This window comes from Mercurialis annua, linkage group LG3, assembly GCF_937616625.2.
Source record: "Mercurialis annua linkage group LG3, ddMerAnnu1.2, whole genome shotgun sequence".
Lineage (NCBI taxonomy): Eukaryota > Viridiplantae > Streptophyta > Magnoliopsida > Malpighiales > Euphorbiaceae > Mercurialis > Mercurialis annua.
In genome coordinates, this window is record NC_065572.1 from 37708244 (window position 1) to 37718463 (window position 10220).

The window sequence follows — 10220 nt, forward strand, 5'->3', positions numbered from 1 at the left end:
TGGCGAAACCCTTTCGCAACAAGCCTAGCTTTAAAAGTTTCCACTTTTCCATCAGCACCAATTTTACGCTTGAAGATCCATTTGTTCCCTATTGGTATAATACCTTCGGGTGGATCAACTAGCTCCCAAACTTGGTTGTTGTGCATGGAATCCATTTCGGATTTCATAGCTTCAAGCCATCTTGAAGAATCTATATCACATATAGATTCCTCATAAGTAGAGGGATCAACTATTTGATCATTTTCTCCATGAATGAACAACTCTTGTATATCATGAAGAAAACCATATCTCTCTGGTGGATGAGATACTCTACTTAATCTTCGAGGTGTTTCTGTAGATTTTACTAATTCTGGTTCACTATGGGTTTGATCAATCTCCATTGTATCATTTTGTTGGTCTTTAGATGATTCCTCATCTAATTCTATATTCCTTCCTTTGCCACCTTCTTGAATAAACTCTTTTTCAAGAAATTGGGCATCCCGACTAACCTTAATGGTTTGTTCGGATGGAATATAGAAATAATATCCTAAACTGTCTTTAGGATAACCAACGAACCTTCCCATGATTGATCTCGATTCCAACTTGTCGGTTATCAACTTTTTAATATATGCCGAACATCCCCAAATCTTAATATGCTTAAGACTTGGTTCCTTACCATACCATATCGCATACGGTATTCTCGGAGTGGATTTAGTTGGAACTCGATTTAGAATATAATTTGCGCTAAGAAGTGCATGACCCCATAATGAAATGGGTAAATTAGTATATCTCATCATTGATCGTACCATGTCTAACAATGTACGATTCCTCCGTTCTGATACACCATTCAATTATGGTGTTCCCGGAGGAGTCAGTTGGGAAATAATACCGCATTCTTTTAAGAATGTACCAAATTCCATACTCAAGTATTCGCCTCCTCGATCAGATCGAAGGATTTTAATACTTTTTCCAATTTGATTTTCTACTTCATTTTTGAAATCTTTGAATTTTTCAAAAGCTTCACTCTTGTTCTTCATAAGAACAACATATCCATACCGTGATAAATCATCGGTGAAGGTAATGAAGTATAAATAACCACCTCGTGCCATTTCTTTAAATGGTCCACATACATCACTATGCATGATCTCCAAAACATCTTTGGCTCTACCACTTTGTCCAACAAAGGGTGATCGGGTCATCTTGCCTTTAAGACATGACTCACAAGTCGAAATTGATGCAGAATCAAGATTGCTCAATATTCCCATCTTATCCAACTTGTTAAGTCTATCTTCCGCAATATGTCCTAATCGTAAGTGCCAAAGTTGTTTCGAGGTTTGATTACTTACGGTATTTATTTCTATAACATTATTTGTATTACGAACATCTTCATTTATACAATAAAGACCATTTTGTACATAACCATAACCAACGATTGCATTATTATAGATAATTTTACAAACATCCTTTGTAAATAGAAAATCATATCCTAATCTTGTCATACAAGAAATAGACATGATATTTCTATAAGCGTTCGGTAAGTACAAAACATTGTTCAAATACAAAACATGCTTATACAATAAAATAGAAGACGATCCTATAGCTTTAGCCGCAACACTTGCGTTATTTCCAAGCTTCAAGATCACTTCATCCTTGTCCAACTTCCTCTCATTTGCTAGATCCTGTAAGGATGAACAAATGTGAGAACTAGCTCCGGTATCTAATACCCAAGCTTTGGACGAGCTATCGTTATTGGAATTGAAAGAACAAGAAATAGACATACCCTCACCGGGATTTTCATTCTTCTTGTTCTTGCCCTTAAATTCCTTATACTTGGGGCAATTTCGTTTCCAATGTCCCTCGCCCTCGCAAAAGAAACACTTTCCTTTGTTCTCCGAGGTGCGCTTCCTTTTTGCAATGGCCTTTTGGGCCTTCAAAACATTCTTCTTAGTTTTCTTCTTCTTAGTCTTACTAGAAGAAGCAACCACAAGAGAAACTTCCTTTCCCTTAACATTGTTCTTTTGAGCGGTTATCAACATACTTGATAACTCTGCAAGTGTACATTCTATCCGATTCATATAGTAATTCGTGATGAAATTACCATACGAATCCGGAAGGGATTGAAGGATCATATCCGTTTGGAGATTGAAGTCCATGATGAAATCTAGACCCTCTAGACGTTCGATACATCGAATCATCATGTTCACATGTTCTCCAACATCCTTTCCCTCTGAGAGCTTTGCTCGAAATAATTGCTTAGATATCTCATATCTAGCAGAACGACTTGATTCACCATACAACTCTTGTAAGTGAAACAATATTTCGCGGGCTCCCGGATATTTCTCGTGTTGCTTTTGCAACTCGTTATTCATAGATGCCAACATGTAGCACTTGGCTTGTTCGTCATCTAACTTCCACTTGCGCAATGCCTCATGTTCCTCAGGAGATGCCTCAATCGGCAATGGTCCCGGAGCATTTGCCTCAAGAACATATGCTATGTGTTCACTTGCAATAACTATTTTGAGATTTCTTAACCAATCAACAAAGTTAGGACCCACTAGTCGATTATTGTCGAGAATGCTACTTAATGGATTCGATTTCATCTTATCTTATCAACCTATGGATAGCAAAGATCTCTAATTAGTATTCGTGTTATTTTGTATATTTAACCATAATGATTTGGTCTTTATCAAAATGGCCTCCCACTATCTTTTTCGAATCCTACACTTCCAAAATAAGAAACGTGAATCTTTGTTGGAAAAGATTTCAAGTGGGTGATTGAATTCTTATATTCATTTATCTTTCCCTCAAGTACTTAATGCTATTCTTGGGATCAAAATGATATATAAGTGAACAACTACTTGTTCATCATATCTCATATGAGGTTCAATCATTTCCGGCTCCTAATGCTTTCACCCTCAAGTACTTAATGCTATTCTTAGGTTTCCACATTAGTTAAGTTTAACCCATTGAATCAACTAAGATGTATCGATTTGAATAATATACGACTCAGGTACGCCTAATTGCCTTTCTCGCCGTATATTATATCGACTACACCCGTAACATCTCATGCTTAACAATAAACTCAACAACATCTTTGACGATATCATCTCACCCCTATGTATCCATAGCCGACAAGATGATAACTCAAAGCGTGTTAGTTTATTGCTCCAATGGAGAGCCATTGATAAACAATTTAATGATTTAATCAATATAAACTTAATGTTTTAACTTTTAGGAAGATTTCTTAGGGTTTTAAGTTATTCAGGTCTCACTAAACACACAATACATTTTAGCATGCATCTCATACATATTAAAGCTAAAATTAATCATGCAATCACACATGTATGATCATGGACTTCCTAGGTCTCATTCTTTAGCCACAAAAGAATGAGCAAACTATTACATATCTCGGAAATGATTCTCTAATCATTCACTATGTAATATCTGCTTTCTTTAGGTATAGAGGAATCGTCCTAGAACCTCCGAAAGCCTCAACCGATCGCTAATCCTCGAAAAAAAAAATTATTTTTTTTATTTTACGTTTTTTTTTTTTTTTTTCGAGTCGGAAACTTTTTCCCCGGTTGTAAAACCCCTTTTTCAGCATTTCGGTTTTTACGAAAAAAAAAATTTTTTTTCTTTCTTTCGGGCCGAAAACTTTTTCCCGGGTGTAAAACCCGTTTTTCAGCATTTTTGTTTTTTATAAAAAAAAAATATTATTTTTTTTTTCGGTTTTTTTTTTCGGGTTTCGCTTTTTCCGCATATTCCGTTGATGACAACATAATGCACAAGCGAATCACGTATTGTGTTAAAATGATCACATTAGAAAAATTCTCAGGATAGATTGGAGGGTCACGAGCGGACCACTTAAGTACCAATCTCCTAGACAGAATTTATTCAAATGTAATTAATATCACAATAGCGTTTGTTCATCTTGAAAAAAAAAATCCCTCGGAATTATAAATTACATGCCCAATAATAATTCCTAAGTCCATGATTATTTATACATTTATTCAATCGTAAAGCGTTAATACTCGATGATACGGTGGCTCTGATACCACTGTTGGCGCAGCGGGAGGCGCGGGTCCGAATCGTATATTTCAATTCAAAATCGAAATTCCAACAATCCGGATCCTAAAGTTGATCATATCAACAACAAATGGATCGTCGTATCATTTATTAATTAAAGCACGCATCTAGGAATCGTAAGAAGAATACTTATGTCGATTCTCCAACGATTCTTGTAGTCCCGAAAGTACGGCGACCTCAAGCTCGTCCACACGAGTATGCGTCCGATTGAATCCTCGCCTTGAAGTAATCCTGCAAGAGTTCCTCTTGCCGAGCAGCCCTAAGCTCAAACTCTCGCCGTGATCACTACCTTGCTCGGATGTATGAAAAACGTCGCCAAGTTTTTCCCGTGATTGATGAATACTTGAACTTCTTCAAGTGCTTTCTCTCTCTACAACTTTGTAGTGAGATGTGTGTTGTGTGTTTTGAAATGAGCAAGGACATGCTCTATTTATAGGCTAGAGCATGCCTTAAGAATGCAACACCTTGCATGCTAGGTGTCACACACCAAGTAAAGGTGTTGCCACCACATGACACCTTTCATGTGGTGACATCACATAGGTGACATCATATAGGTGATGTCATCATATGACATCACATATAAGCTTATTTCCTTATCTCATTACTTCACCATGACATCATCATTCCATTAGCTTATGATTAATGATGTAAGTATCATTAATTACACTAATTAATTACTTAATCCATTTAATCATAAAACTTGGTTAAAATATAATTAGGTTCCTACTAATTTATAACTCTTATAAATTAGTCCCTAATTAATTTGGACATAGTACAATTAGGTTCCTACTAATTTATAACTCTTACAAATTAGTCCCTAATTTGTACTTGTTTTTCATCTTAGATTAATTTCCGAGATATGCTAGTATCTATATGAAATCGATCTTTTGTAAACTCAATCGATTCCACACTCTATTGTGTGTGACTAACTAGGTTCACATCTATATGGCAACGAGAGCCATAAGAAACGCCTTTCTTATATTAAATAATTAAATCCCATTTAATTATTAATTCTCGTAGATCGAGAGTGACGTCTAGCAACATATCACGACCCTCAAATAGAGATGAATGTTTCGATGCATTCTTTATGAACCATTGTTCATAATACCGTACACTCAAAATTCCCTTCATCTAAGATTCCAATCTCGACTAGTGTCACGGTTAAGTCAAACATTGTTTTATCATCCATCAAGAACAATTTGAGATAGCATAGAATCTTGTCTCCGTTCATCCAGAGTGATGGATCCTTTCTAGGTTAAACCCCTATCTCCATATACAACTAACTAGAGCCAACACATCCCGCGGCTCTAGCTCATGAAAGATCTAGAGTTAAGGAGTATCAAACTCTAATCACCTATATACAAGATAGTGTCACCGCAAGTCAAAGGACATATGTACAATTATGAACTAGATGACATTAAATTGACTTTGATGAATTACCATGTATAAGTCATCTATCGTCACTTGTTCGACTCACTCAACAACTTGAGTGTCCACATGTTTATTCTGATCCCCATCAATTAGTATGAGACTCACTACTTCCTATAATTAGTAACTCTTTACTAATCAAGAGAATAAACAGAGGTGACGATCTTTCCGGGATAATGCGATGCCCTTATTCGCAGGACCCCATCGATCGTGAACGGTTATTCAGATCACTTGTATAATAGAACCTGTCACTCATATTCTTAACACCTTAAGAATAGATTCTATCACAATGTGATAAGGACAATATGTAATAAATAAACACTTAGTTGATGAGACACTTAGTTCAATTAAAACATATATATCATTGCTAATGGGATTTGTTTATACAAGTATAAATACAAAAATGGCCCTAGGGCACATACTACTAACATAAATCACTAAAAAGGTGAAATCTTTGGATTTTTTCGTAATGTTTTAAACGTTTGGCTTAGATCGCTAAAATGGGGAAACGTTTGGATTTGTTTCATAACGTTTCTAAACCTTTGGCTTAAATTGCTAAAAAGGTGAAATGTTTGGTTTTGTTTCGTAACGTTTGTAAACGTTCGGCTTAAATCGCTAAAAAGGTGAAACATTTGGATTTGTTTCGTAACGTTTTTAAACTTTTGGCTTAAATTGCTAAAAAGGTGAAAAGCTTGGATTTGTTTCAGAACGTTTGTAAACTTTTGGCTTAAATTGCTTAAAAGGTGAATTGCTTGGATTTGTTTCATAACGTTTGTAAACGTTTGGCTTAAATTGCTAAAAGGGTGAAATGCTTGGTTTTGTTTCGTAGCGTTTGTAAAGGTTTGACTTAAATCGCTAAAAATGTGAAACGTTTGGATTTGTTTCGTAACATTTTAAACGTTTTGTTTTGTTTCGTAACGTTTGTAAATGTTTTGCCTAAATTGCTAAAAAGGTGAAAAGTTTGGATTTGCTTCGTAACGTTTGTAAATGTTTGGCTTAAATCGCTAAAGAGATGAAACGTTTGAATTTGTTTCGTAACGTTTGTAAACGTTTGGCTTAAATAGCTAGAAATGCAAAACGTTTGGATTTGTTTCATAACGTTTGTAAACGTTTGGCTTAAATTGCTAAAAAGTTGAAACGCTTTAATTTGTTTCGTAACGTTTGTAAACGTTTGGCTTAAATTGCTAAAAGGGTTAAACAATTTTTTTTGTTTCATAACCTTTGTAAACGTGTGCCTTAAATCTCTAAAAAGGTGAAACGTTTGAATTTGTTTCGTAACGTTTGTAAACGTTTGGCTTAAATTTCTAAAAAAGTGATATGCTTGGATTTGTTTCAGAACGTTTGCAAACGTTTGGCTTTAATTGCTAAAAAGGGGAAACGTTTGGATTTGTTTAGTAACATTTGTAAACGTTTTGCTTAAATTGCTAAAAAGGTGAAACACTTGGTTTTGTTTCGTAACGTTTTTAAAGGTTTTGCTTAAATCGCTAAAAATGTGAAACGTTTGGATTTTTTTCGTAACGTTTTAAACGTTTGGTTTTGTTTCGTAACGTTTGCAAAATTTTGGCTTAAATTGCTAAAAATGTGAAACGTTTGGATTTGTTTCGTAATGTTTTAAACGTTCGATTTTGTTTCGTAACGTTTGTAAACGTGTGGCATAAATCGCTAAAAAGGGGAAACGTTTGGATTTGTTTCGTAATGTTTGTAAACGTTTGCCTTAAATTGCTAAAAAGGTGAAACACTTGGATTTGTTTCTTAACATTTGTAAACGTTTGGCTTAAATTGCTAAAAAGGTGAAACGCTTTAATTTGTTTCGTAACGTTTGTAAACGTTTGGCTTAAATCGCTAAAAAGGTGAAACGTTTGGATTTGTTTCGTAACATTTGGCTTCAATCGCTAGAGAGGGAAAACGTTTGGATTTGTTTCGTAACGTTTGTAAACGTTTGGCATAAATCGCTAAAAAGGTGAAATGTTTGGATTTTTTCGTAATGTTTCAAACGTTTGGCTTAAATCGCTAAAATGGGGAAACGTTTGGATTTGTTTCGTAATGTTTGTAAACCTTTGGCTTAAATTGCTAAAACCGGGAAATGCTTGGTTTTGTCTCGTAACGTTTGTAAACATTTGGCTTAAATTTCTAAAAAGGTGAAATGCTTGGATTTATTTCGGAACGTTTGTAAACTTTTGGCTTAAATTGCTTAAAAGGTGAATTGCTTGGATTTGTTTCATAACGTTTGTAAACGTTTGGCTTAAATTGCTAAAAGGGTGAAATGCTTGGTTTTGTTTCGTAATGTTTGTAAAGGTTTGGCTTAAATTCGCTAAAAATGTGAAACGTTTGGATTTGTTTCGTAACGTTTTAAACGTTTTGTTTTGTTTCGTAACTTTTGTAAACGTTTTGCCTAAATCGCTAAAAAGGTGAAACGTTTGGATTTGTTTCGTAACGTTTGTAAACGTTTGGCTTAAATCGCTAGAAAGACGAAACGTTTGAATTTGTTTCGTAATGTTTGTAAACGTTTGGCTTAAATCGCTAGAAAGGCGAAACGTTTGGATTTGTTTCGTAACGTTTGTAAACGTTTGGCTTAAATTGATAAAAAGGTGAAATGCTTTAATTTATTTCGTAACGTTTATAAACGTTTGGCTTAAATTGCTAAAAAGGTTAAACATTTGTATTTGTTTCATAACCTTTGTAAACGTTTGGCTTAAATCGCTAAAAAGATAAAACGTTTGGATTTGTTTCGTAACGTTTGTAAACGTTTGGCTTAAATAGCTAAAAAGGTGAAACGTTTGGATTTGTTTCGTAACGTTTGTAAACGTTTGGCTTAAATCGCTAAAAAGGTGAAACGTTTAGATTTGTTTCGTAACGTTTGGCTTCAATCGCTAAAAAGTGGAAACGTTTGGATTTCTTTCGTAACGTTTGTAAACGTTAGGCATAAATCACTAAAAAGGTGAAATCTTTGGATTTTTTCGTAATGTTTTAAACGTTTGGCTTAGATCGCTAAAATGGGGAAACGTTTGGATTTGTTTCATAACGTTTCTAAATCTTTGGCTTAAATTGCTAAAAAGGTGAAATGTTTGGTTTTGTTTCGTAACGTTTGTAAACGTTCGGCTTAAATCGCTAAAAAGGTGAAACATTTGGATTTGTTTCGTAACGTTTCTAAACTTTTGGCTTAAATTGCTAAAAAGGTGAAATGCTTGGATTTGTTTCAGAACGTTTGTAAACTTTTGGCTTAAATTGCTTAAAAGGTGAATTGCTTGGATTTGTTTCGTAACGTTTGTAAACGTTTGGCTTAAATTGCTAAAAGGGTGAAATGCTTGGTTTTGTTTCGTAGCGTTTGTAAAGGTTTGACTTAAATCGCTAAAAATGTGAAACGTTTGGATTTGTTTCGTAACATTTTAAACGTTTTGTTTTGTTTCGTAACGTTTGTAAATGTTTTGCCTAAATTGCTAAAAAGGTGAAAAGTTTGGATTTGCTTCGTAACGTTTGTAAATGTTTGGCTTAAATCGCTAAAGAGATGAAACGTTTGAATTTGTTTCGTAACGTTTGTAAACGTTTGGCTTAAATAGCTAGAAATGCAAAACGTTTGGATTCGTTTCGTAACGTTTGTAAACGTTTGGCTTAAATTGCTAAAAAGGTGAAACGCTTTAATTTGTTTCGTAACGTTTGTAAACGTTTGGCTTAAATTGCTAAAAAGGTTAAACATTTTTTTTTGTTTCATAACCTTTGTAAACGTGTGCCTTAAATCTCTAAAAAGGTGAAACGTTTGAATTTGTTTCGTAACGTTTGTAAACGTTTGGCTTAAATTTCTAAAAAAGTGATATGCTTGGATTTGTTTCAGAACGTTTGCAAACGTTTGGCTTTAATTGCTAAAAAGGGGAAACATTTGGATTTGTTTAGTAACATTTGTAAACGTTTTGCTTAAATTGCTAAAAAGGTGAAACACTTGGTTTTGTTTCGTAACGTTTTTAAAGGTTTTGCTTAAATCGCTAAAAATGTGAAACGTTTGGATTTTTTTCGTAACGTTTTAAACGTTTGGTTTTGTTTCGTAACGTTTGCAAAATTTTGGCTTAAATTGCTAAAAATGTGAAACGTTTGGATTTGTTTCGTAATGTTTTAAACATTCGATTTTGTTTCGTAACGTTTGTAAACGTGTGGCATAAATCGCTAAAAAGGGGAAACGTTTGGATTTGTTTCGTAATGTTTGTAAACGTTTGCCTTAAATTGCTAAAAAGGTGAAACACTTTGATTTGTTTCTTAACATTTGTAAACGTTTGGCTTAAATTGCTAAAAAGGTGAAACGCTTTAATTTGTTTCGTAACGTTTGTAAACGTTTGGCTTAAATCGCTAAAAAGGTGAAACGTTTGGATTTGTTTCGTAACATTTGGCTTCAATCGCTAGAGAGGGAAAACGTTTGGATTTGTTTCGTAACGTTTGTAAACGTTTGGCATAAATCGCTAAAAAGGTGAAATGTTTGGATTTTTTCGTAATGTTTCAAACGTTTGGCTTAAATCGCTAAAATGGGGAAACGTTTGGATTTGTTTCGTAATGTTTGTAAACCTTTGGCTTAAATTGCTAAAACCGGGAAATGCTTGGTTTTGTCTCGTAACGTTTGTAAACATTTGGCTTAAATTTCTAAAAAGGTGAAATGCTTGGATTTATTTCGGAACGTTTGTAAACTTTTGGCTTAAATTGCTTAAAAGGTGAATTGCTTGGATTTGTTTCATAACGTTTGTAAA